We start from the raw sequence: 27,488 nt of genomic DNA, 5'->3' as shown, positions 1-27,488 counted from the left end.
AAAGTTTGTTTCAGGCATTGTGGTTACTTGGGAGTCCATGTCTACCAGGCAGCATATGGCCTGTCCATTGATTTCAGCCCATACTAATGGACTCACTGACACTAAATTGTTGGGACTATTGGTGCTCCTTTCGGGCTGTTCTGGCTCCGGGTATCGTCCCCCAGCCTCAGAGCCCATTAGTTTAACGGGCGACGCTGTAGTGGCCGCCCACGTTGCGGGCAGGCCTGGACCACATGTTCTAATTCACCACAGAGGTAACACGTTGGGGGCTCTTCCCGATGAAATCCTCTTCCACCCTGTCATGGTACTGAGAGGGTTTTACTTCTGGGGGTACGTAACGAGGTCACTTTCCTTTTAGTCTCGGTCAAATCCTCCCTCATGGATTGGATCTTTTTCCGTAAATCTTCCACCCATCCTGGTTCAGCAGCTGCATTCACATCCACCTCCTGCTCCGGATCTTCGCCACCGGGACTGTCACCCCCTGCTCCTGTTCACGCGCACGCGCCTCGCTTCCCGCCTCTGCAAAGGTCATATGTGGGTTCACGCGCAAACGTTCTTGCAGGGCCTGCTTAAGTAACGCATTTCTTATCCCGGTCACTAATTGGTCTCGTAACACCACATCAGTCGGCCCTACTCCCAAGCCATCTTTTCTGACTATGGCAGTGTGAATTTCTTGCAGCTCATTCATATACTGGATCACCGTCTCCCACTCTCTTTGAATACGCCTGAACAGACTCATACGTAATTCTCCTACGTCCGTAGAGTACCCGTGAGTCTCCTCCGGTATTTCTAATACTTTGTCAAGGGTATCTCGATCCCGAGGGGGCCGCAACATAACTGAATCTCTCGCCGCCCCATCTAAAGCCTTTATGGTGACCTCTGCCTGCAAGGCAGGGACCATAGGATGCATTGTCATCATTCCCTTTATATGCTCAGTCCAGCTCCATAACATGGTGTTATTCAAAATAAGCTTCGGAAGGTTATTTAACATTTCCCCCAGAGAGATACTGGATCTAGGGCCCTCCCCAGACGCTTGGTCTGCCATAATAATAATAATAATAATCTTTATGTGCAGTTGTGGCCAAAAGTATTGACACCCCTGCAATTCTGTCAGATAATACTCAATTTCTTCCTCAAAATGATTGCAAACACAAATTCTTTGGTATTATTATCTTCATTTAATTTGTCTAGAGAGAGAAGACAATTGGGCCAAGAACTGAGCCCTGAGGTACCCCGACCACAAGAGGAAGAGGAGATGATGTGGAGCCAGAGAACAAAACACTGAAGGAGCAGTCAGAACGATATGAAGAGTACCAGGAGAAAGCGATATCTTTAATGCCTAGTGACTGGAGCCTAGAGAGTAGGAGACAGTGGTCAACAGTGTCGAAAGATGCAGAAAGGTCGAGAAGAATGAGCAGAGAGTGGTCACCGGTACATTTTGCTATCAGAAGGTCATTGGTAACTTTGATGAGTGCAGTTTCAGTCGAATGTAGAGGGCGGAAGCCGGACTGTGAAGGGTCTAGGAGGGAGTGAGTGGAGAGGTAACGGGTAAGGTGGGAGTAGACCAGGTGCTCCAAAAGTTTAGAGAGGAGGGGGAGATTGGAGACTGGTCTGTAGTTTGTGCAGGATGGGTCGAGAGCAGGTTTCTTTAGTAATAGAGTAACAATAGAGTCTGAAGGAGGATGGGAAAAAAGTGAGAGAATAAAGATTGTAGTTAGGTGAGTTGTGACGACTGGAGAGAGAGACTGGAGGAGATGTGAGGGAATGGGGTCGGTAGTGCATGTAGTCGAACGAGAAGAAGAGAGGAGTCTGGAAACATCTTCTGTGATGGGATCAATTGTGGAAAGTGAGCCAGGGGAAATGCAGGGAGGGATTGGAGTGACAGCACTTGGTGGTTGGGAGCAGATTTCCTGATGGATAGTATCAATTTTCTCTATAAAGTGGAAGACCAAGTCATCAGCACAAATGTCTGTGATAGGGGCTTGTGCTTTTGGCCTGAGGAGGGAGTGAAAGGTGTTAAAAAGTTTCTTGGGGTTGTTGGCTAGTGAGGAGATCATTGTGGTGAAGTAAGTCTGTTTGGCGAGGTGAAGGGCAGAGTTATAGGTTGTTAAAATAAATTTGAAGTGGATGAAGTCTTCTGGAGTGCCATATCCGTTTGTGTGGACTGCATCCTGCCGACTACTCGCAAGTGTTAGGAGACTGCAGGCATGTAGGATGCAGTAAAGGACTGTACACAGACCAAGGGTGAAAGGGGTTTATTATACAGTAGAAACTCCACACAGAGATAAAACGGAGGGATAATATTCCTTAATACAGCAAAAGGCTAATGGGGATAAATTAACCCCTTCATGACCGGAGCTTTTTTCGATTTTTTGCTTTCGTTTTTCGCTCCCCTCCTTCACAGAGCCATAACTTTTTTATTTTTTCGTCAATATGGCCATTTGAGGGCTTATTTTTTGCGGGGTGAGTTATACTTTTGAACAACATCATTGGATTTAGCATGTCATGTATTCAAAAACGGGAAAAAAATCCAAGTGCGGTGAAATTGCAAAACAAATTGCAATCCCACACTGGTTTTTTGCTTGGCTTTTTTGCTAGGTTCAATAAATGCAAAAACTAACCTGCCATTATGTTTCCCCAGGTCATTACGAGTTCATAGACACCAAACATGTCTAGGTTCTCCTTTATCTGAGTGGTGAAAAAAAATTCCAAAGTTTGCTAAAAAAAAAAAAAAATTGCGAGACCCGTAGCGTCTCCATTTTTCGTGATCTGGGGGTCAGGTGAGGGCTTATTTTTTGTGGGCCGAGGTGACATTTTTAATGATACCACTTTTGTGCAGATACGTTCTTTTTATCGCCTGTTATTGCATTTTAATGCAATGTCGCGGCGACCAAAAAAACTTTATTCTGGCGTTTTTAATTTTTTTTCTCGCTATGCCGTTTAGTGATCGGGTTAATGCTTTTTTTTATTGATAGATCAGGCAAATCTGAACGCGGCAATACCTAATATGTGTATGTGTGATTTTTTTATTGTTTTATTTTGATTGGGGAGAAAAGGGGGTGATTTGAAATTTTAGGTCTTTTTTTATTTTTAAACATTTTTTTTTAACTTTTGGCATGCTTCAATAGCCTCCATAGGAGGCTTGAAGCATGCACAACCCGATCGGCTCTGCTACATATGGGCGATGAGCAGATCGCCCATATGTAGCAGATTTACTGCTGTGCTTTGAGCGCCGGCAATCGGGCAGCGCTCAAAGCAATCTGCCTGGAACAACCATAGAGGTCTCTATGAGACCTCTGGTTGTCCAGGCAATGCATCGCCAACCTCCGATCATGTGACGGGGGTCGTCGATGAGCTCACTTCTGGCCCGACAGCTGGAAGCGCTTGACAGCGGGATTTAACTAGTTATTAAGCGTGGGCGGACAGCGATTCCGCTCGCGCCTATTGCGGGCACATGTCAGCTGTTTATAACAGCTGACATATCGTGGCTTTGAGGTGGGCAGAGCAGAGGAGTTTGACCGCTGACATACTATCCCGTCAGCGGTCAGAAAGGGGTTAAGGAACAGGGACAAGTAAAGCTGACAATACAATAAAATATAACTTATCACTCAGGCGCCAGTCACGGTTGAACTTCTGTCTGTGACTGGTGCTGCCCAGATTGAATCGCAGTGGGGTCCTGTCCAGGGGTGGAATTTGGCCGTTTCGCTCTGGTTCGATGGAACCGCCTGTTAAAAAAGCAGCCAGTTCACCGAACCGGGGAGATTCAGAGCCGCGATCCAGTACTGCGCACCCTGAGCAAGGTTTTTTCTAAAATATAAGTCTGGGATCGTCCCCCCACCCTCCGCAAGACATCATACTCACCTCCTTCAGTGGTGCCTGCAGCTCCAATGGTCTCCGGCGTCGGTATCTTTTCCCTGTGTGAGCGCGCGTTCACATGGTATCGCTCATTAAGGTCATGAACATGGATGCCACTCCACTCTCATTGGCATGGCGCCCATATTCATGACCTTAATGAGCGGTACCACGTGACCATGTGCTCTCAGTAGAAAAATATACTGGTGCCTGGCTGGACATACATGCAGGGACCGCGCCAGTACTCAGTTGAGCGACATGCCCAGCCAGGGGGGAATGAGCTGGGGGGGAGAATGAGCCGGGAGTGGGGGAGAATGAGCAGGGAGTGGGGGGGATTACCCGGGGGGGAGAATGAGCCAGGGGTGGGGGGAGAATGAGCCGGTGTTGGGGGGAATGAGCCGAGGGGAGAATGAGCCGAGGAGAGAATGAGCCGAGGGGAGAATGAGTCGGGAGTGGGGGGAGAATGAGCCGGGGAGGATGAGCCAGGGGGAGAATGAGATGGGAGTGGGGGAAGAGCCGGGGGGAGAATGAGCGGCAGAAGGGCCGGGGTGGTGGCCCCCAACAGCCAGGGTCAGCGTAAGCACCCTGCGCACCCGGTCAAATGCCAGAGCCCTGAGCAGGTGGGGGTCCACTGGCCGTCAGGACCCTGCATGCTATGGGCGCCTGGTGCCTGTGCCAAAGTCGGAGCCCACGAAAGGGCCCCCTGCTGGCTCAGGGATCCGGAACTTGCGATACTTACCTCTCCCCTCTCTACCTCTGCAGCATCTTCCACATCTCCTGACTGCGATGTTCAGGTCAGAAGGCGCAATAACGTCAAGTCTGTATACACTCTGCCTGAACACTCACAGTGCAGACAGCCAGAAGATGGCGGCACTGAGGAGTCCAGACCAAAGCAGCGGAAAGCAAGGAGAGATGAATGTTTCATTTTCTTTTTTTTAATGTTTGGAGCAATATATGGGGACCATCATACACGGAGCATCATATATGGGGACCATCATACACATGAGCATCATACATGGGGACCATCATACACAGAGCATTATATATGGGGCCCATTACACACTGGAGCATCATATATGTGGCCCACTATACACTGGAGCATCATATATGGGGCTCATTATACACTGGAGCATCATATATGAGGTCCATTATACATTGTATGGAGAAATATATGGGACTCATATTATATGGAGCAATTTACGGGGCTCATTATACTCTATGGGGCCCATCCTATACTGTATGGCATATTATTTCGGGCCTATTATATATGGGGCAATATATGGGACTCATTATTCTTTATGGAGCATTATACAGGGCCCATTATACAGTTTGGAACAATATATGGGGCTCATTATACTGTATGGAGCATTAAATGGAGTCCATAATTCTGTATGGAGAAATATATGGGGCCCATTATACTGTATGGAGTAATATATGGGGCTCATTATTCTGTATGGAACACTATGTGGTGCCCATAATATTGTATGGAGCAATATATGGGGCTCGTCATTCTGTATGGAGCAATATATGGGGCTCATTATACTGTATGGAGCAATATATGGGGCTCATTATTCTGTATGAAGCAATATATAGGGCTCACTATTTTGCATGGAGCAATATTTAAGGCTCATTATTCTGTATGGAGCAATATATAGGGCTCATTATTCTGTATGGAGCACTGAGTGGTGCCCATAATGCTGTATGGAGGACTATACTGTCCAGTCTAAAATGATAAGTCTGCAGTCCCTCTGTGTCCTGTGTGCTGTGAGGATTCGCCGGTTTCTGACTTATTGTAGAATTTACAATAACTATAACTCATGTAATATAAGAAGTAAGTGAATTCATTGGAATTATACTATACCTATATTTCTCTGCTGTATCAGTGCATCTTGAAAGTGGTATGTGTTAAAGGGGCCCACTGAGACTCTTTTGCCCTGGGCCCAGGAAAACCTGGAGCCGGCCATGGGTTTTCCTACACACAAACACAGAACCTGTTGTTAAAAATTTGAATCCCACCCCTGGGTCTGTCACAATCCTGAGGTAAATGATGTAGTATCTTTTGACGTTGGCGGTGTCCTTCCGTGGTCCTGACGATGGTGGTGAATCTTCGGGATCCTGATGCGGGTCTTGGGTCTAGCAGATGAGGTTTTGAAGAGGGATATGCCCTTATCCTCAGCGGTCAGTGTCTCAACTTTACGGTGATTTGCAGCACTACCCAAACACAGTTTACAATGGCCAGCCTGGTTTGCTGTGCCGAATCGACACGCCTAAGTCCCGTTCACAGGCCTTGTCTCTCACGGTCAGTACTGTAAGCGGGGGTGGCTGTGGCAGCATTGTCAGCTGTGTCTGCGGTCTCAGAGAAAGCAGTGATGATGGCTGGGACAGCGATGTCTGAGCGGTACTCAGTCGTCGGTCTCCTGTCAAAGAGCTCTGCCATCCCAGGCTCTGCTCTGCCCAGACGCCAAAGCTGTCTGGTCACTCGCGCGCTACAGCTCTGTCCGCTTAGCCATGCCCCCTTTTCTCAAACACGGAGTACGGTCTAGAGTCTCAAGCTTTCTACCCCGCAATATAGATGACAGCCCCGACGGTTCTGGACCCTTCATGGAGGAGACATGCCTAGTTAGTTCCTTCCCCTTACATTGGCAACAGGATGTTAATTGTCCTTTCGTAGGCCTGAACACAGCTGCACAAATGGGGAGGCCACATGGTGTTGAAAAGGTGTTAGATTGAAAGGCTTAGAGTGACTCCAGTTCCTTCACATTATCTTCCACCCAGTCCAGTGCAGAAAGTGAAAAGTTGCCACCTAAAGATCATGGTCATCCAGCTTCCACTTCACCCCATTACAAATTAACCAAGCAGTCAGAGTCCCAAGTCATGCAGCAGTCTCTTCTGCTTTTTGATGACACTGCTGGCTGGGATTTTTTTGGCCCATCCACCTGACCTTGCTCCTGAAGTTGACAAGAATGAGTGCACTGATGCCCATCCACTTGTTAGGTTGGATGATGAGTAGGTGGGATGGCTAGTGTACATGGTCAGTAGACCACCGCAGCACATGTCAGATGATGACGAAACTCAGTTACCAGCTGAGTGTGAAGTATCCATAATCAATGATGGTTTCGGAAGCTATGTCACCTGCTGGTGTAGGTCCACTGTGTTTTATCAAGACCAAAGTTAGCGCAGCAGTATACCAGGAAATTTGATAGCACTTTATGCTTCCCCCTACCGACAACCTTTTCGGAGATGAAAATTTAATTCTCCAGCAGGACTTGGCACCTGTCCACACTGCCAAATGTACCAATTTCTGGTTTAAAAACAACGGTATCACTGTGCTTGATTGGCCAGCAAGCTCGTCTGACTTTAACCCCATAGAGAATCTATGGGGTATTGTCAAGAGGAAGATGAGACACCAGACCCAACAATGCAGATGAACTGAAGGCTGCTATCAAAGCAACCTGGGCTTCCATAACACCTCAGCTGTGCCACAGGCTGATCACCTCCATGCCACGCCGCACTGATGCAGTAATTCATGCATCAAAGTATTAAGTGCATTTACTGAATATACATTTCAGTATGCCAAGATTTTTGATTTTAAAATAATTTTTTGAAGCTGGTGTTATAAAGTATTCTAATTTACTGAGATAATGAATTTTGGGTTTTCACTGGCTCTAAGCTATAATCATCAACATTAACAGACAATAAACACTTGAAATAGATCACTCTGTTTGTAACGACTCTATCTAAAAATATATGAGTTTCACTTTTTGCATTGAAGAACTGAAATAAATTAACTTTTCGATGATATTCTAATTTTGTGAGATGAACCTGTACCTTATGTCCTACCACCACAGAGTATTGCTGGATGTTTACCTGTTTAGGTTCCCTCCTTCTCCTACTCTTCTTCCTCCACCGCCTCCTCATTCAGTCACAGGAAAACCTGCACCACCAACTTAAGCAAAGGCACAGGAAAATGACAGCAGGCTGTTCTTACACTCCTCTGTTTAGGGGCAAATCCCACAACGTGCATGAGTTGTGGACTGTGATGAAACAGCAGACAGATGAGTGGTTGCTGCTGGTGAATTTCTTGCCTGGCCTGGTGATGTGCGATAATGGTTGGATGCACAACCCTTGCCTGGCCCATGTGCTACACTTGGTGGTGCAGAGCTTCCTAAAAAACTAAAAAACTACACACACATGTCGGAGCTGCTCCTGACAGTGTAGGCAGTGTGTGCGCACTTTCGACGTTCACTTCTCACCCTGCTCCTGCTCACCCTGCTACTCTTGCCTGTCTGCGCTGCATCATCACTTCCGCCTTCCCTTTCCTCAGCTGATGTGCAACGTACGAACAAGGTGAAGGAACTATGCAAGCAGTAGGCAATAGTGGAGTTTCAGCTGCAGCACGCATGGATGAGTTGCAATGTACTGTACATTGCAAATTGCACCAGAATGCATACACCAAATCGCCAGCAGATGGTGCTGTTACCTTACAATATAAAAAAATAGAAAGTAAGTATTAGTATATATATATATATATATATATATATATATATATTTAACTTATCTGCAATAAATATTTGGATTTTTTAAAGTACCTCAAGTCTCCGTTTGCTGGACTTTTCTGCTTTGATATATATATATATATATATATATATATATATACAGAAAAATATACCTGTAATAACTGTGAGGTACAAGATGACTAAACTTTACACAGCAAATTTACTGCTAGGACAGAACAGTAGTCTCTACATTATTATGTATGACCCCCCCTTCCTGTATCTATATGTATGACCCTTCCCTCTTGTTTGTGATGTCTCCCCAATGTTTTATTTTACACTAGGAAACATATGCATTGCTCACCTATTTCTGGATCCTGACGAGTCCTCCAGTGGGGCTCAGGCACACCAACGCACTGTCAAATCTGCAAAGTGCGCACAGGACACCAGAATCCTACTATGGAGCGATGAATTCACCGTGCTGGGATGTCTTGTAAATGCATTGGTACCTCTGCAGTTCTCTAGACAACAAGTTTAAAGTGACCTGTGAAATCATATAAAGAAAAGATGTGAATGACCAAGGTACACATAAATAGATAATTAAAAAGTAATTTTTTTTATTAGTAACTCAATAAAAAGCAATGTAATACATATAGAAGATCATAGTTAGCCATAAGATGGTGCCACCAGTGCTTGCAAACAAAGTAAATAGACATGCATGATACAAATATGAATAAAACCCACAATTGGAGAGTGACAGTCAAACAAAAAGGTAAGCAGTAATATATAGTACAAGTGAAGCCACCAGAAAATCATTATATAATGTGTCACTGTGTAGGATGGGCGAGGGGAGTGCTGATGTAGTGCTGATCCAACAGGACTGGGGGGTTGACCCACTTCATGGCGCCGGCAGACATGAGACTGAGACAAGGGTTGTGTCCAACAGTTCAGATTTTATTGGCCGCTTTTCGTATGACCACCGTACTTCATCACAGGAATAGTCCAGAATTCACTTTTACACAGACCCGGGTACCTTCTCTTTCTTATGTCACCGCTCGTGGCGTCCTCTGTGGCTCTTCCCCCGCTGTGGCTGCTCTAAGCACTTCCACCACAGCGTTTCACCCTTTAGAGTACGCCTTTCACCTGACACTCACAGTCTGTCTCTGTCCGCAGCCACTGTCCTTTTTGGTCACCCCCCGTGACCGTCTCCACTGTCAGTAGCTCTCTGTAGGCCTTTCCCTTCCTTCTACCTACAGCAAACTCTCCTCTCTAGTGAGCTCCCTTGGCTGACTGGAACTTCCAGAACCTTCCCTGACCTCTTATACTCCCAGTAGCTCCGCCCACTATCACCTGACAAAAACCTTTGACCAATGGCAGTGACCTTGACCCATGGCAATTCCATAACCACTCTCTCCTATGCTCCCCACTGCCCTCTAATGGTCAAACGGCCACATGTTGCCCCTGGCTCTATATCTCAGCCTACACTGCGCTGCTACTCTGCCTCTCTCCTTAGGCAGATCTGTCCGTCAGACCAACCTCCCCACAACTGGACAAAGGTGTAAAGAGTATATGGTGCAAGGATATTTACCAGCAATGCACTGAGATGCCGGGAGTCCCTACGTACAAGCCTTCTTCCTGCATATAATTAAAGTCACCTGTGGTCTACAGAATGGAGAGCGGTAGTGTAGGGAAACTGTGTCTCACTGCTCTAATGCAGAGCTTAAGGCTGTGTTCACACACAGCATTTTTTTAAGCGGTTTTTACCGCGGTTTTCACTATAAAACCGCTAAAAATAAGCTTCCCAGTCATTTGTATGCATTTTGCACTTTTTGTGCACATTGATGCGTTTTTTACCGAAAAAAAACGCATCGTGGTAAAAAACGCCGCTTGCTCATTAATTTTTTGGATTTTTCCCTGGTTTAGGCTTCTTCCATGCGGTTTGAAACTGCTGCGGAAAAAGCCGCATCAAAACCGCGCCAAAACCGCGCCAAAACCGCCGCGGAAAAATAGGTGCATTTTCTGGGAAGGGATTCAGGTTTTTGAGCAGAAATTTTCTGCAACGTGTGCACTTAGCCTAACTGTATCGGCACACTATGCACGTTGATCATTGAAGGGTAGTGTAGCTCCGGGTGGGCCCCTCTGAGTGCGAAGCCCTGGGCGATCGCACCCTCTGCGCCCTGTAGCTACACTACTGCTGCTGAGCCTACTTCTGCAGCTGCATGTATTTCTATGCAGCCGCACACTCTGGTCCCGAGTGCAGGCGGCCATGCCGAGTATTGAGATGCGAGTCTCATGCGAGTTTCTCGCAAGTATGATCCCAGCCTAATGCTTACCTTTTGTCCTTAAGATGTCAGGTTGAAATGTATAATAGGAACTTTATGTAAAGAGGCAATAAACAAACATAAGGTGCATTCACTTCCTGGTGATCCAGGAGCTTAGTCTCCTTGATTCACATGCAATCCCCTGGAGCAGATTTTACCACTCTCTATGTCCCCTGCAGATACTGCAGATAGTTGTGAGTCTCACACTTGAATATGTCTTTCTATTTCTGCTGCTACAGGAAAGATATAAATATAAGATATATATGAGTTCAAGCTCATGATGACCTTTGACACTTTCAGTGCTGGAATGAATGTGTCGCATGGATTTATGTCTTTTTACATCAATTAAGGAATTTGCTCCTAAGACCTTGTGGGGGCATCACAACACATTAGGAGACCCCAATCAGAGGACAATAAAACATCCAGACTCCTTATCTATGAACTTGTCCAATATTTATATTTCTCCCTCTCCCACAATGATAGTTCTGCTTCTCGTCACTTGTCTTATTGGGTCGCCCTCCCAGGGCTGGTGGGGGTACTCGGTACCGGGCCCGATGAGCTTCAATGGGAGATGTCACGGCAGCTGGGACCTGGCCCGTGGCGCTCAGCGCCCATTGTAAAAGGGGAATGTTCAGTGTGCTTATGATGATTAGAGTTTATGATGAATGAATGAGTCATGACGCCACCTGTGGTGTTCAGCAATGAAGATGTTAAGCCGATGCTGCAGACAGACCCTCTGGGACAGATGGTGTAGTGCAGCAATGATGTTATAGCCCTCCACAGGCAGGGCCATAGTCCCAGGGCAGAGTAGGTGAAGTGACACGTAGACGGTGTAGTGTCAGGCGCAGGGGATGTAGCAGTGCCGGGCAGGTTGACGCAGGAATAAGTGGAGGACACCAGGGCATGTAGTTCCAAAGCTTTACTCACAGTCCGTTGTGGTACAAGGGCCCACATCTGTGCCGTGTCCTCCAGGTCAGGAGCTCAGCCAACTTCCAGGCAAGATGAAGTACTCCTTTCCAACACTCCGCCAACATGTGCCTTTTCTGAACGTCTCCCTTATTGCGCCTTTATTGAAGTACCCACAGTACTGAGTTACACTGGAGTTCCTTCTGTCAGATGTTCCTATGAATGCTACTTGTACGGCAGACAGCTGTAGCCTGCTTAGGGGACTCCCTGCTACTAAGTCCAAGCTCACTCACGTTGCTGTTGTGCCCCCCAAGTTTTGTGTGGGAATAAAGTGGTGACAACTTCTATTCCTCCGGTGTCTGCTGCAGGACCATTAGTATCCATACAACCTCGGGGACCGGAACCCGGCCTTGCGCCTAGAACTTGGGAAGGGATCTCCTCTAACCCTAATCCTTAGTTCTCTTCTTCTCCTCACGTTCCGTACTAATCCTTTCCTTCTTATAGAGAGTCAGGCTTTCTATCACTGTTCCTCTCCTGTGCCATCGGACCCAGGTCACTGAGGTCAGCTCCAGCACTTCCTTCCATCCATCCCACTCAGGAGATCTCCTCTCACAGAGTGCCTAAATCCTAAACTCTTCCCGCTCTTTTAGTACAAACTAAACTCCACCCGCCTCCCAGCATGCTTCGTCTTCCAAGCAGGGAGCCACCAAAGGGTGCTTTGCTACACTGCTATCTTGTGTGGAATGCAAGTGTTGGAGTGTGGTCAGGTGTCTCCACCTTACCTGGATGGTGGGGTACCACACCTCAGGAGGAGGTGCAGTACTTCTGTGGCGACTGAACCCTCAGGGGTGCCACATACCCCCTCCGTTAAACACAGCACGTCCGTGGGCTGCAAAAGAAGCAAAGATGGACAAATACAGGAACATACAAAATTTTTGTAATGCTAAATAAACAGTTCTTATCTAAACTTCCCAATGTGGGAGGCACTCATTCTTGAATGTTGCAAACAATTTTAACTAACTATCTATGTTCTAATACAGTACCTATTTCAAAAGTGCTATTGGCAGTAACTCACTACCACATCAAGTATTATTATTAACACATTTCTTCATCATCTCTTCTTTTTCATTTTCTACTTTCTATTGTTAACCTTAAGTGACAACCGCTGATGCCTGGTTCGTCACCTGTAAATTTTAACTCTTTATTCAATTATTAAAGCATTAGTCTAAACTCTATAAAGCATTCACTATTTACTTTTTCTATCAAAAATGCTAAACATTATCAATAAGTGCAATATAGACGTTGATCCAGCCAAGATGTCTTGAAATGTCCTTATTATTAGTGAGGTAGTCCTTATTCTTAAAAGACTTATGTAAAACCAAGAAACGGCACCTAAAGAGGTGCAACTATATACATTACAGCTCTGGATCATTCAGTGTCCATGATCTCCACAGTTCAGTAAGAAAAACGCTGCCAATAAAACTGGGTAACAAAACTGGAATCACCAGGGAAGCATCATGATAACAAAAATGGAAAAATAGAAAAAATAGGCACAATGGTGCAAATACCCTCCTGGGTAACAGAGTTAGTTAGTGATCTTTAGTGTGGGTGTTCTCCTCCTGGGGTGCTAGAAGCTGATTTCTTTGGCTGCTTCCAGGGAAGAACTTTCGAACATCATCTTCCTGCTGACTGGCCACAAATTGCAGGTACTCCTTTTCTCCTGGCGTGAGGTCGGCATCTGCCTGTATAGGTAGCACATCAACTGCTGCTGGTGATATCTCTGCTGCCTGTAATTCTGCAGAAGTTGCAGCTGGTACCAATGGATGTTGTTCCTTAATATCAGGCGGTACTGCAGTTAGCGGCACTACTATCTGTTGCTGCCGGTAAAGCGCCATTTGGGTGCTGTCGCTTGATCCCTGAGCAATCACTGGACCATTTCTGTCTACGGGCGCCATCCCTAGCACCAGGATCATGGTCGGGGCAGTGACCGTACCTGGTGCTTCTCGATGAGGCTCCGGTTCCTGTGCGGGTACAGGGTGGCGAACGATGGCTGCCATAACCCCTGAGGCTGCCTGATAGATGGACGGCAGCTGTGTCTGTACTGGTGCAGGGTTGATGTCCGCCAAGACCTCCGGGGTGGACATGCACAGCGGCGCCAGGTCCGGGTAGGGCCTCAGCCCCTGCTCCACCACTTGCTCCAGGACTCTCATGTACCTCCTTCTGGCAGGCCGCATCCACTGGCAGCACCAGTTTGGAGGTGGAGGTGGGCGCTGTAGATGGTACCGCAGAGGCCGTATGCCCCGCAGGGGCTGCCTGGGAGCAAGTGGTTTTTCTCCATCGCGTCCTCCTGACCTCCGCCCGTCCTCCATCATGGCGTTCTTTCTTCTTTCTTCCTCCTGTCTGGACTCTTTTCCCGCCACCGGCTCTCGCTCCTCTTTCTGGGGGCGGCGTCTTCTTCCTACTCCTCCATACCAAGCCAGTATACGAACCCCTCGGGGGTGGGCCATGTTGCGGTTGCATAGAAGTTCGGGCAGGGGAGACCCAGGACAGTTCGCGGTCTTTTCTTAGGACCACCCATGTTGTCACGCCCTTCTTCTCCGCGCCGGCGGACATTTTTAGAGTCCATTTTACAGTCTATCAATTTGGTTATTCTGCACATTGTCAGCAATCTTTAAGTCCAATAAATCTTAGGCACACAGAACCCGGTGGCACCGGGCTTTGTCATCCTGTTTGTGATGCCAAGTCGGGTCGCCCTCCCAGGGCTGGCGGAGGTACTCGGTACCGGGCCCGATGAGCTTCAATGGGAGATGTCACGGCATCTGGGACCCGGTCCGTGGCCCTGGGCGCCCATTGTAAAAGGGGAATATTCAGTGTGCTTATGATGATTAGAGTTTATGATGAATGAATGAGTCGTGACGCTACCTGTGGTGTTCGGCAATGAAGATGGTAAGCCTCTGGGACAGATGGTGTGGTGCAGTAATGATGCTATAGCCCTCCACAGGCAGGGCTGTAGTCCCAGGGCAGAGTAGGTGAAGTGACATGTAGATGGTGTAGTGTCAGGCGCAGGGGATGTATCAGTGCCGGCAGGTTGACGCAGGAATAAGTGGAGGACACCAGGGCATGTAGTTCCAAATAGTGTTGAGCGACTTTTGGTTTTTTAGGGTCAAGTTTCGTTTCATGAAACCCGACTTTTCCAAAAGTCTGGTCGAGCAAAATCGGCCGACTATAGGGAAAAGTCAGGGTCGTCCTGAAACACGAAACCCAATGTAAGTCAATGGAGAATTAAAGTCGGCAGTGAGAGGAGGACAGGAAACACACCAACAGTGCCCATTTGAATGCCAAAAGCATAAATTCTTGTTACTGAAGCTTGTCAACCTTAATTAACTTCATAATACTAGTTACGCACTGAAAAATGAGGGTTATTTGGCTACAGTTGTGGGGGGGGGGGCTGGCTCCAGGTTTTCGCATGCCCAGGGCCAAAGAGCGCCCCTTTAACACATACCACAACTCATGATGCTCCGATACGGCAGAGAAATAGCAGTATAGTACAATGAAAAATACTTCACTTTTTACATCTTATGACTGATATCCATTTTAAATTCTCCAATACCTCCAAAAACGGACAGTATATAACTCCATACAATATTATGGCCAGCGCTTAGTGAGCTATACAGAGTAATGAGGCCCATATATTTCTCCATACGGAATCATTATTCCCATATAATGTTTCAAACCATATATGATGAGCTCCACATAATGCTACAGTATATGTTGGTCCCAATGGATGAAGCTCCACTGTCTTATGGGCCCAAATAATGCTTCATATATAATGGTCCCCATTTCTACTGCTCTAGTGTATAATGGGCCCTGTAAATGCTGCTCCAGTGTCTGATGTCCACCTTTGGAATGCTCCAGTGTATGGTGGGCCCCATATATCATTCACCAGTATAGTGCTCCCCAAAAATTGCTGTCCCAACATTGAAAACAATTACATAAGTCTCCTTGCTAGGGAATCCCTGCACTACTCTAAACTCCTTGTCGTCCCCATCTTCCATCTCACTGCACTTGGCTGTTTAGGCCCTCCCTCCGGCAGAGACACTTTTGCGTACTATGCGGTGCCCTGTGCCAGTGCCATCGCCCATGAGTATGCCCCGCCACCTGCTCAAGGAACCTGCACTTTCATCTGCACCTTCCTCTTTGTCACCGTGTAAGGTGGTATAGTATGCGGGAAGGGGAACCTGAGTTTCCTCTGGGTCAGATTCTGGCTGTGTAGAGTGCGAGGGGAATGTAGTGGTCTGCGTCAATGTACCAGCAGCATCATCCAGCAGTGGCTGGGCCTCAGTGCACTTGTGGCGTCCCCAAGAGTACGGTCGCCACTGTAGCATTGCCTTCCTCCTAGGGAGTGTGTTGTCAAGCTTGGGAGCAACGAAGGATCTCTCTAGCAGTGAAACCAACGCACAACACATTTCCCACTCCAGGTCAGCAGGGAGACCTCTGAACCTGACTGCTGAGGAGCTGCTCTCTGTGGTCGGGAGGAGGTAAGTTAGGGCACTCTATGCAGGGAAGCGGAAGTGTGTGGACGTGAGAAGGGGAGATGGAGGATGAGCAGAGTTAAGGCTCATTCCTAGCTGGAGCGCATGGTCCGGATTCTGGTCTCCGAGTTTGTAGGGACACTGACGTTCCTGCAGCAGAAACCGGGGGAAGTAGCAGCTATAAATGCTCTGTACCCAACTAAGGCTCGGAGGCCCCAGCATCGACGTGTGCAAGGCAGAAGGAAAGGCTACAGCTGTCTGCCATACAAGTAAAGTCTGAGGAACATCTGTTAGACAGGAGGCGTTTCAGTGAACCACGGTCTTGTGAGTGCTTCCCCCACAAGCGCTAGAAAGGAGACATTCAGGAAGGTACATGTTGGCGGAGTGTTGGAAGGGAGCTTTCCATTCTGGTCCCGGAGGTTGGCAGAGGTCCTGACCCGGAGGACACAGCACGGAGGCAGGCATCTGTGTAACCTGCAGACTGTGAGTAAAGCTTTGGAACTGCACGCTCTGGTGTCCTACAGTTATTCCAGCACCGCTACATCTGGGTACCAGGACCTACACCACCTGTGCCTTTCCCCCATCACTACATCTACACTTCCCTGGGACTCCAGCTCCACCTGTGGGGAGCTTCACCATCTTTGCTGCACAACACCATCAGTCCCAGAGGATCTGCATGCAGCGTCGGCCTAACATCTATGTTGCCGAACACCACAGGTGGCGTCAAACTATCTATATAAACTCTTTACCATTATACCATGCCATTTACATGGGCGCCCAGGGCCACCATCCGTGTCACCGCTGCTGTGACACATCCCACTGACACCGGCCCGGTACCAAGTACCCCACAGCCCTGGGAGGGCGACCCATATGCCGACTGCTGATTGGGCGGCGTTATTTCCACGAACCTCAAAACAGCGTCCCTGAAGGCAAAGTTTTTGGTTTCCGGGGGCAGTATGATTGCAAAGCTGAACCTTAAAGGAATGTCCAATAGGGCACCACCAGGAGTGGAGTCTGTGGCTTAATTGGACTGCACCCGGGAAACCACTACCATACAAGCTACAGAAAAGATGGACAGATTGCAAGCTTTGTCGATTCTGTGCGTGGTGTGGTATGTCCGTTTGTAGTTGTGCTATCGATTTCTCAGCTTTATTCCGTTAACGACCGAGACTCCGGCATGGCCCCGCGGTACGCGTCAAGCTTACTAGAGGGATACGCGAGGCTGTGGCACGTGGGATCGAGCAATAACAGGTCTAGCCTTCCAGTACATGTCCGGAGCTGCATGCACACTACACTGAAAGGACCAGCTTTTGTCGCTTACAGGTGCAGATAACCTGCTGAACTCCGGTAGTGATGGGGATCTGGGATTCAGATTATTCCCCGCGAACGAACGATGATTTCCCAGTAAGTTCAGGTCAACCGCAATTCCGGAGTTAGGCCTAACCGTCATTCCTGAAAAAATTACGTGTCCAAACCACAGGTGCTGGAGCTTGCTTAACAGCTCGGCAGCCGTTCTCAGGCCCAGTATGGATTCAACAACATTGTAGAAAGTTGATAAAGGGTACAGTTTCACCGGATAACACGTATATATGTAGCCTAGTTTACACATTAAAAATATATGTCTATAGATCAGGAGGCAGACTCAGTGTTCTCAGGCCCAGTATGGATTTGACTAGATTGTACAAAGTTGAGAAAGGGTACTTTATCACTGGATAGCAGGTATATATAGCATAGTTTAAACATGTAAAATCTCCATGTTCTCAGTATGGATTGCACAGCAATCTAAAAAGTGGAAAAAAGGAAATGCATTTGAGGCGTACACAACTATATACTTTTGGTGTTATTTTTAAATTTTCATATATATTTCTGTCTCAGTAATACAGTCCAGCCTCTCCGCAATAGGAAATGAGATGCATACAATTAGTGACATGTGAATAAAGTCTTGCTGTATCGCACTTCCATTGATTCCATCACTGTTACTCATCTCAATCCAATTTTTATCACAGGGAGCGATGTAAACATGGTGCTCACTGGCTATCATGATCTGTCACATAACTTTGGAGTGCAAAAGACAGAAGCCACAGGCTGTAGGCGATTCTATTTGATTGGCATGAGAGGGCACATTTTGAAATGTGCGCCGGAATGTCACACGTTTGTGAGTAGTAAAACTGTGAAAGCTGATGATAAACCACCACTGCATGTAATTGTGAGTCGACGTCCATAAGAAATGGAAGCCACTGATCATCTGGAGCTAGAGCCCGGCCAGCAGGACAGGGCATAGCTACATCTTAACCATCATCTTTCAGTTCAATCAATTTGTAGTGGCAGTCCCAGTGAAGGATTTGACAGCCCAGACTACACAGCAGAGGAGCAGGGAGAGGTAAACATTGCAAATGCTGGGGCCCTGCCCAAGCAAGGGGGGCACACTCGTGGGCGTCGGTACTGGCACTGGGCCCCTCATAGTACGGCGGTGTGTCTGACGGCGGGTGTGCACCACCACTGTCAGAGTCACTTGATTGCACTATGAGGGACCCTATGCCAGTGCCCGTGCCCAAGAGTCGGCCTACCCACCTGTCCAGGGCAACGGCACTCGCACAGTTTTGTGCGCTAGATGGTGACCCTGGCCATGGGGGGGCCGCCCACTTAGGGAGGTTTACAAAGTGGCATATGTAGATGTGGGTCATTCAGCTGCTGCAAAAGGTGAAATAGGTCAAGTTCGCGGAATAGGAGGAGGACCAAAGCAAGCCATTTTTCTGGCAACCTATGTGTCATCAAGGGCAGGTGGGACAAAATCCTTGGAAACCCATGCATGGTTCATTTTAATGAAGGTTAGATCATCCACATTTTGGGTTGACAGACGGGTCCTTTTTTCTGTCAGGATTGATCCAGCTGCACTGAAGACTCTTTCCGATAGCACACTTGCAGCTGGGCAAGCGAGCTCCTGTAAGGCATATTGTGCCAATTCAGGCCAGGTGTCCAGTTTCGCGGCCCAATAGTCAAAGGGGAGTGACCTGTGCGGGAGAACATCGATATGGGAGGAAAAGTAATTGTTAACCATAGTTGACAACTGCTGTCTCCTGTCACTTTCCATCGATGCAGTATTACCAGTTGTGTGAGCGGTCCGTGAAAAATCAGTCCACAACATTGTCATGAAACCCCTGTCTCCAACGCCACTTCTGCTGTGTGCACCACGAACACCTCTGCCAAGCTGCCCCCGACCCGTACGGCTCGTGTGAGAACCATCACCGCTGCTGTGTGCTGGGAATGCCTCAACCAACCGGTTAACCAGAGTTGCTTGTTTAGTAGCCAATATTAGGTCAAGGTTCTCCTGTGGCATGATGTTTTGTAATTTGCCTTTATAGCGTGGATCCAGGATGCTGGCCAACCAGTAGTCGTCATTGTTCATCATTTTGGCAATGCGTGGGTCCCTTTTTAGGATCTGCAAGGCATAATCTGACATGTGGGCCAATGTTCCTGGTGTCAATGATGCACTGCGAGTGCTGGGTGAAGGAGCACTTTCTGGCAAATCCACATCCCTCCAGTCACGCACAAACCATGTACCAGACCTTGCCACGCCAACATTTTCACTTGCCCCACGAGATGCATCCTCCTCCCCTAAGTAATCATCCCCATCATCATCCTCCTCCTCTTCTTCCTCCACCTCGTCCAGGAGAGGTCCCTGAGCAGACAATGGCTGAATGTCATCAAGGATTCCCTCCACCTCTTCCTCCTCGTCAACATTGGCTGCAGACGCCTGCTCCTTAAGGTGCGTCAAAGTTTGCATGAGCAGACGCATAAGTGGGATGCTCATGCTCTAGGATGGCGTCGTCTGCGCTTACCAGCCGTGTGCATTCCTCAAAACACTGAAGGACTTTACAGAGGTCTTTCAGCTTCGACCACTGCACACCTGTCAACTCCATGTCTGCTCTCAAAGTGCCTGGCCGTGTATCCTCCCACAAATGCATTATGGCCTGCCTCTGCTTGCACCGCCGCTCAACCATGTGCAGGGTGGAGTTCCACCTTGTTGCAATGTCGATAATGAGGCGGTGGTTGGGAAGGTGGAGCAATCGCTGCAGCTTCTGCATACGAATGGAGTGTACAGGCGACTCTCGGATGTGCGCGCACAGTTTTCGCACCTTCTGGAGCAGGGCTGTTAACTCCAGATAATTATTGAGGACGCACTGCACCACCAGGTTCAAGGTGTGAGCCAAGCAAGGTATGTGGCTGAGTTTTGAAAGGGCTATGGCTGCCACAAAATTCCGGCCGTTATCACTAACTACCTTGCCTGCCTCAAGATGTACACTGCCCCGCCATGACTCAGTTTGTCGCTGAAAGTACTCGGCCAGCACCTCAGTGGGGTGTCTGTCGCCCAAACACATCATCTGCAACACAGCCTGCTGACGCTTTCCACTAGCTGCTCGATAGGGGGACACCTCGTGTGCAACAGTGGCAGCTGCAGATGGAGTGCTCGTACGACTGCGCTCTGTGGACGAGCTTTCGCTTCAGGAGGAGGAGGGTCGAACGCCTACAGCCAACTGTTTCCTATACCGTGGGCTAGGCAGCACTGTCCCACCACCGCTGTCCCCTGTGGACCCTGCATCCACCACATTAACCCAGTGCGCAGTGATGAACACATAACGGCCCTGGCCATGCCGACTGGACCATGCATCAGTTGTGAGGTGCACCTTTCCACTCACTGACTGCTTGAGTGCATGGACAATCCGGTCTTTCACTTGATGGTGGAGGGCTGGGATGGCTTTGCGAGAGAAGAAGTGGCGACTGGGTAGGTCATAGCGTGGTACTGCATAGGCCATGAGTTCGCGGATAGCTGCGCTTTCCTCCAACCGATAGGGCATCATCTCTAACGAGATTAGTTTGGCAATGTGGGCGTTCAAACCCAGTGTACACGGATGAGAGACTGAGTACTTTCTTGACCTACTCATAGTGTCTGGGAGGGTGAGCTGGACTTGAGAGCTGCATATGGTAGAAGTAGCGGTGGACATGGCGGACTGACAGAGGGTTGATGATGGTGATGGAGTTGGTGTTCTTTCTGATGGCCTAGATTCAGTCTTTCGTTGATATAACAGTGGGATTCCCTGACTGCTGTGGCCTTGCAACGACACCTCAACATTTGCTGCTGTGCTAACCGGTGGGCTTACAGTGGGGGAAACAATGTAGCGTTGCTGACTACCTTCTTTGTGATCAGTTGCACATGTGGTACTTGAGGTTTGGTGTTGTGTCCACGCTTGCAAGTGCATGCTGGTTAAATGTCTAAGCATGCAACTGGTATTCAAATTTTTAAGATTTTTTCCTCGGCTAAAGGTCTTTGCGCACTTCTTACAGATAACCTTGGCTGATCATGAGGATTTTGTTCAAAAAAGTGCCACACTGCACTCTTCCTACTTTGGCAGACATTTTGCGGCCTAGCACGCTGTGATATTTTGACCCTCTGGACAAGCTGTCCAGCAACTCTTTTGATTTTTGGAACCTGTCTTTGGAGTGCTCCGGGCCTGCCAGATAACAGCTGTTGCGATGTCGATGTCTGCTGTGGATGCTCCTCCTCCTCATCTGAGCTATTGGAAGCAGCACCCTCTTCCCCCAATGGATGCCAATCTGGGTCAACAACTGGGTCATCCATCACCTCCTCTTCAATGTCATGTGCACCTTCCTCTGTGTCACCGTGTATGGTGGTATAGTGTGCGGGAAGGGGCACCTGAGTCTCATCAGGGTCAGAATCTGGCTTTGTACACTGCGAGGACAATGTAGTGCTCTGAGTGAATGTACCAGCAGAATCATCTATCAGTGGCTGTGCATCAGTGCACTCCATGTCAGATTCATCTTGGCCTGGGTAATTCACCTTTTCACTTGATAATCCAGGCATGGTATGTGAAAACAGCTCCATGGAGTAATCAGTAGTATGGCCTGCGTCATCCTTCAATCTTGGTTGGGGTGAAGGACACAAGGAAAGGTGTGGTTCATGAACATGAGCCTCCAATGACGACTCAGTGCTTTTATTTTTTACAACTTCAGAAGAGGAGGTGATAGAGCTGGAGGCTGAGTCAGAAATGTAAGACAAAACTTTTTCCTGAAGCTCTGGCTTTAAAAGCGGTTTGCCAACTCCTAGAAAACTAAGGCTTCGAGGCCTTGTGGAGCCAGGCGATGACGCAGGCTCAACACCTCCTGCATTCGGTCCTATTTTGCTTTTGCCACTACCATCAGATCCACCACCAACATCATCATTACCAGCTGCCAACCCCCGCCCAATTCCACGGCCTCTTCCACCAGCCTTCCTCATTTTTGGTAGAAATGTAGACAAAATCCAACAAACTATATAGTAATGTAAAACAAGGTACAAGGTGTCTAGAGGACAGGGGAGATTTTGAATTTCTGCACACACTTGTGGACACTGGACACTTTTGGATTGTGTGAGGCCCACTGAATATCACAGCGCTATGTCACAGGCTCGATGTCGCAGGTGTGAAAAATGTCACTAGAGGATAATGGAGATTTTGAATTTCTGCACACACTTGTGGACACTGGACACTTTTGGATTGTGTGAGGCCCACTGAATATCACAGCGCTATGTGACAGGCTCGATGTCGCAGGTGTGAAAAATGTGACTAGAGGATAACGGAGATTTTGAATTTCTGCACACACTTGTGGACACTGGACACTTTTGGATTGTGTGAGGCCCACTGAATATCACAGCGCTATGTCACAGGCTCGATGTCGCAGGTGTGAAAAATGTCACTAGAGGATAACGGAGATTTTGAATTTCTGCACACACTTGTGGACACTGGACACTTTTGGATTGTGTGAGGCCCACTGAATATCACAGCGCTATGTCACAGGCTCGATGTCGCAGGTGTGAAAAATGTCACTAGAGGATAACGGAGATTTTGAATTTCTGCACACACTTGTGGACACTGGACACTTTTGGAATGTGTGAGGCCCACTGAATATCACAGCGCTATGTGACAGGCTCGATGTCGCAGGTGTGAAAAATGTCAAATGTCACTAGAGGATAACGGAGATTTTGAATTTCTGCACACACTTGTGGACACTGGACACTTTTGGAATGTGTGAGGCCCACTGAATATCACAGCGCTATGTGACAGGCTCGATGTCGCAGGTGTGAAAAATGTCACTAGAGGATAACGGAGATTTTGAATTTCTGCACACACTTGTGGACACTGGACACTTTTGGATTGTGTGAGGCCCACTGAATATCACAGCGCTATGTCACAGGCTCGATGTCGCAGGTGTGAAAAATGTGACTAGAGGATAACGGAGTTTTTGAATTTCTGCACACACTTGTGGACACTGGACACTTTTGGATTGTGTGAGGCCCACTGAATATCACAGCGCTATGTCACAGGCTCGATGTCGCAGGTGTGGAAAATGTCACTAGAGGATAATGGAGATTTTGAATTTCTGCACACACTTGTGGACACTGGACACTTTTGGATTGTGTGAGGCCCACTGAATATCACAGCGCTATGTCACAGGCTCGATGTCGCAGGTGTGAAAAATGTCACTAGAGGATAATGGAGATTTTGAATTTCTGCACACACTTGTGGACACTGGACACTTTTGGATTGTGTGAGGCCCACTGAATATCACAGCGCTATGTCACAGGCTCGATGTCGCAGGTGTTAAAAATGTCACTAGAGGATAACGGAGATTTTGAATTTCTGCACACACTTGTGGACACTGGACACTTTTGGATTGTGTGAGGCCCACTGAATATCACAGCGCTATGTCACAGGCTCGATGTCGCAGGTGTGAAAAATGTCACTAGAGGATAATGGAGATTTTGAATTTCTGCACACACTTGTGGACACTGGACACTTTTGGATTGTGTGAGGCCCACTGAATATCACAGCGCTATGTCACAGGCTTAATGTCGCAGGTGTGAAAAATGTGACTAGAGGATAACGGAGATTTTGAATTTCAGCACACACTTGTGGACACTGGACACTTTTGGATTGTGTGAGGCCCAGTGAATATCACAGCGCTATGTCACAGGCAGAAATTGGCTAGTGTATGACAAACTACAAGGTGTATATAGAATTGGGCAGAATAGGAATCTCCCTAGAGTGTAGGTCTGTAAGAACGGAACAAGTCCTCGACTTATCCTTACAGAGCGACACACAGATAGCTTCACTGTGGCAGTGATAACAGCCATTACACGGTACTGAGAGAGGAGCGTGCACGTACACGGCTGTCTGGAGTACGTAAAATTGTCAAGCTCCGTGTTTTTTAAGTATACGGACTGACACACGCTGTGTCTCTATAGTTTTGAATGTGATCAAACAGCAAATATATTAAACTGTTTGAAAGCTAGACAAAACTAGAAGGTGCAGGTCTGTAAGAACGGAACATGTCCTCGACTTATCCTTACAGAGTGACACACAGATAGCTTCACTGTGGCTGTGATAACAGCCATTACACGGTACTGTGTGAGGAGTGTGCACCGCTGTATGGTGTGAAAAAATGCACGCTCAGTACCTCACCAGGACAAAAAAAAAATTGGGATTGCTTTTAAAAAAGCAGTTTGCAGAGCAGTGGGTAAACAGCAATGCAGCTGTCAGGAAGCCTTAGAAGGCAGCCTATCAACCAACACCGCTGATCCAGCAAAATATAGCCTCCACTTGCACTGCACAAACAGTGACTGGTGTGTTGTACAGGCAAAATCGCTAGCAGCAGAAGCAGTTTTTGGTGTCTTCTTCCCTGCCTAACGCTCTCCCTACAAAATCAGCAGCAGCAGCTCTCCCTATTCTGAGATCAGCATGAGTAACATGGCAGTCGGCGTGCACGCCCTTTTATACCCCCTGTGACGCCCACAAAAGCAAGCCAATCACTTGCATGCCCTTCTGAAAGATGGTGGTGACCCCTGCCTATGTCATCACGTTGCCCACAGTGTCCGTGGATCCTGATTGGCTGAAAAAGAGCGCAAAACAAACTTTTGAAACGCGACTTTGGCGCTTAAGTTGCCGACCTCGTGGCCGACCTCATTCTAGGGTCGGGTTTCGTTTCATGAAACCCGACTTTGCCAAAAGTCGGCGACTTTTGAAATTTTTCGACCCGTTTCGCTCAACTCTAGTTCCAAAGCTTTACTCACAGTCCGTTGTGGTACAAGGGCCCGCATCTGTGCCGTGTTCTCCAGGTCAGGAGCTCAGCCAACTTCCAGGCAAGATGAAGTACTCCTTTCCAACATGTGCCTTTTCTGAACGTCTCCCTTATTGCGCCGTATGTGAAGTACCCACAATACTGAGTTACACTGGAGTTCCTCCTGTCAGATGTTCCTATGAATGCTACTTGTACGGCAGACAGCTGTAGCCTGCTTCGGGGACTCCCTGCTACTAAGTCCAGGCTCACTCACGTTGCTGTTGTGCCCCCAAGTCTTGTGTGGGAGTAAAGTGGTGACAACTTCTATTCCTCCGGTGTCTGCTGCAGGACCATTAGTATCCATACAACCTCAGGGACCGGACCCTGGCCTTGCGCTTAGAACTTTGGGATCTCCGCTAACCCTAATCCTTAGTTCTCTTCTTCTTCTCACGTTCCTTACTAATCCTTTCCTTCTTATAGAGAGTCAGGATTTCTATCACTGTTCCTCTCCTGTGCCAGCGGACCCAGGTCACTGAGGTCGGCTGCAGCACTTCCTTCCATCCATCCCAATCAGGGGATCTCCTCTCACAGACTGCCTAAATCCTAAACTCTTCCCGCTCTTTTAGTGCAAACTTAACTCCACCCGCCTCCCAGCATGCTTCGTCTTCCAAGCAGGGAGCCACCAAAGGGTGCTTTGCTACACTACTATGTTGTGTGGGATGCAGGTGTTTGAGTGTGGTCAGGTGTCTCCACCTTACCTGGATGGTGGGTTACCACACCTCAGGAGGAGGGAAGTACCTCTTTGGCGACTGAACCCTCAGGGGCGCCACATTATCTATTGCATTTTTTCTGTGCTGTGTTGTGTTTAAATATGTGATTTTGCATTAGTCAATGCCTGATGAAGAGACCTGAGTAGTCTCGAAAGCTTGCAATGTGTTACCATCTTTTCAGTTAGCCATTAAAAAGTATCAACCACTGAGGACTCTCAGTTTTAAGGCTATGTGCCCACGATGTGCTTTTGAAGCATTTTTTTCCTGAGCAGAAAGGCATACCCTTGCCAGGAAAAACACATGCGGTTTTTTACGCGTTTTTCATGCGTTTTTTCATGCGTTTTTCAATGCATTTTTTAAGCGTTTTGACAGCAAATAAAGTTGTTTATAAAAAAAAAAAGGCTACTATGAGGTCATTTCCTTTTCCACCCCTTTTCTCCATTTTGTTTTTGGGCTGTTTTCAAAATGCCTCATGTGCAGCACCAGTGGAGTCTGAGCGAAGAAAACTTGCGGATTTTGCTGCTGACTTTGCTACTGAATCTGCTACACCTACACCACAACGAGCAAGTAACATAATGTTATTCGATTTTTTGATCTGTTTAATATTTTATTAAATATTTTATGTATTTTTGACTAAAGTCTATATTCTCTCATAGGAGCGCTCTAGGAGGAAGAGGAGGAGAACAAGAATCTGGGTACACCCGATAGTTCAAGAGCGGGCGGCAAAGGGCCACTTCCATCTCCTTTACCAGGATATACGGAGGTAAGATATATAATGGAAAATAGGTCTATTGGTAGCCGTGTGAACCTAATGGATAGTTAAGTTTATTTTTTGTTGTTATGTCAAATTTTCATTTGTGTGCTTAATCGCAATTTTTTTTCACAGTCATCCTGAAAAATTCATACATTTCTGCAGGCTCCCAATTGAAGCATTCGATTGCCTACTTGGCCTTATTTCTCCAGCTTTAAATTATGAGGACATGGTCATGCAACGAGCCATCTCTGCTGTGGAAAGGCTGCTCATCACCCTGCGGTAAGTGTTCTTTTTTTGGGTTTCAGTAACACATTTCGCCCCCAAAAGACTGTTAGACACACTGCCCCCATACTGCTGACAGCCACTGCCCCCATACTGCTGCCAGCCACTGCCTCCATACTGCTGCCATCTATATCTATATTTGAAATGTGCTATTTACGCGTGGCCTTTTTTTTTGCTCATCAATTTTTTTTTTCAAGTTTTTGGCCACAGGAGAGAGCTACACATCACTGCACCTCCAATTTAGGGTTGGTAAAACCACCATCTCTAGAATTGTGAGGTTCACATGTACCGTCATCTGGCAGAAGTTGCAGCCCATTGTGATGCCTTCCCCAACCGAGGAGACTTGGCTGCAGGTCGCATCAGGCTTTCAGTCTGTAGCCAATTTCCCAAACTGCATAGGTGTTGTCGATGGCAAACATGTGAGAGTGCTGAAGCCACTACGATCAGGATCACGCTTCTTTAATTAT

Source organism: Dendrobates tinctorius, unplaced genomic scaffold, assembly GCF_039654945.1.
Source record: "Dendrobates tinctorius isolate UK_male_01 unplaced genomic scaffold, ASM3965494v1 ptg000028l, whole genome shotgun sequence".
NCBI lineage: Eukaryota > Metazoa > Chordata > Amphibia > Anura > Dendrobatidae > Dendrobates > Dendrobates tinctorius.
The sequence above is the reverse complement of the archived record's forward strand: the minus strand, read 5'-3'. Positions refer to the sequence as shown.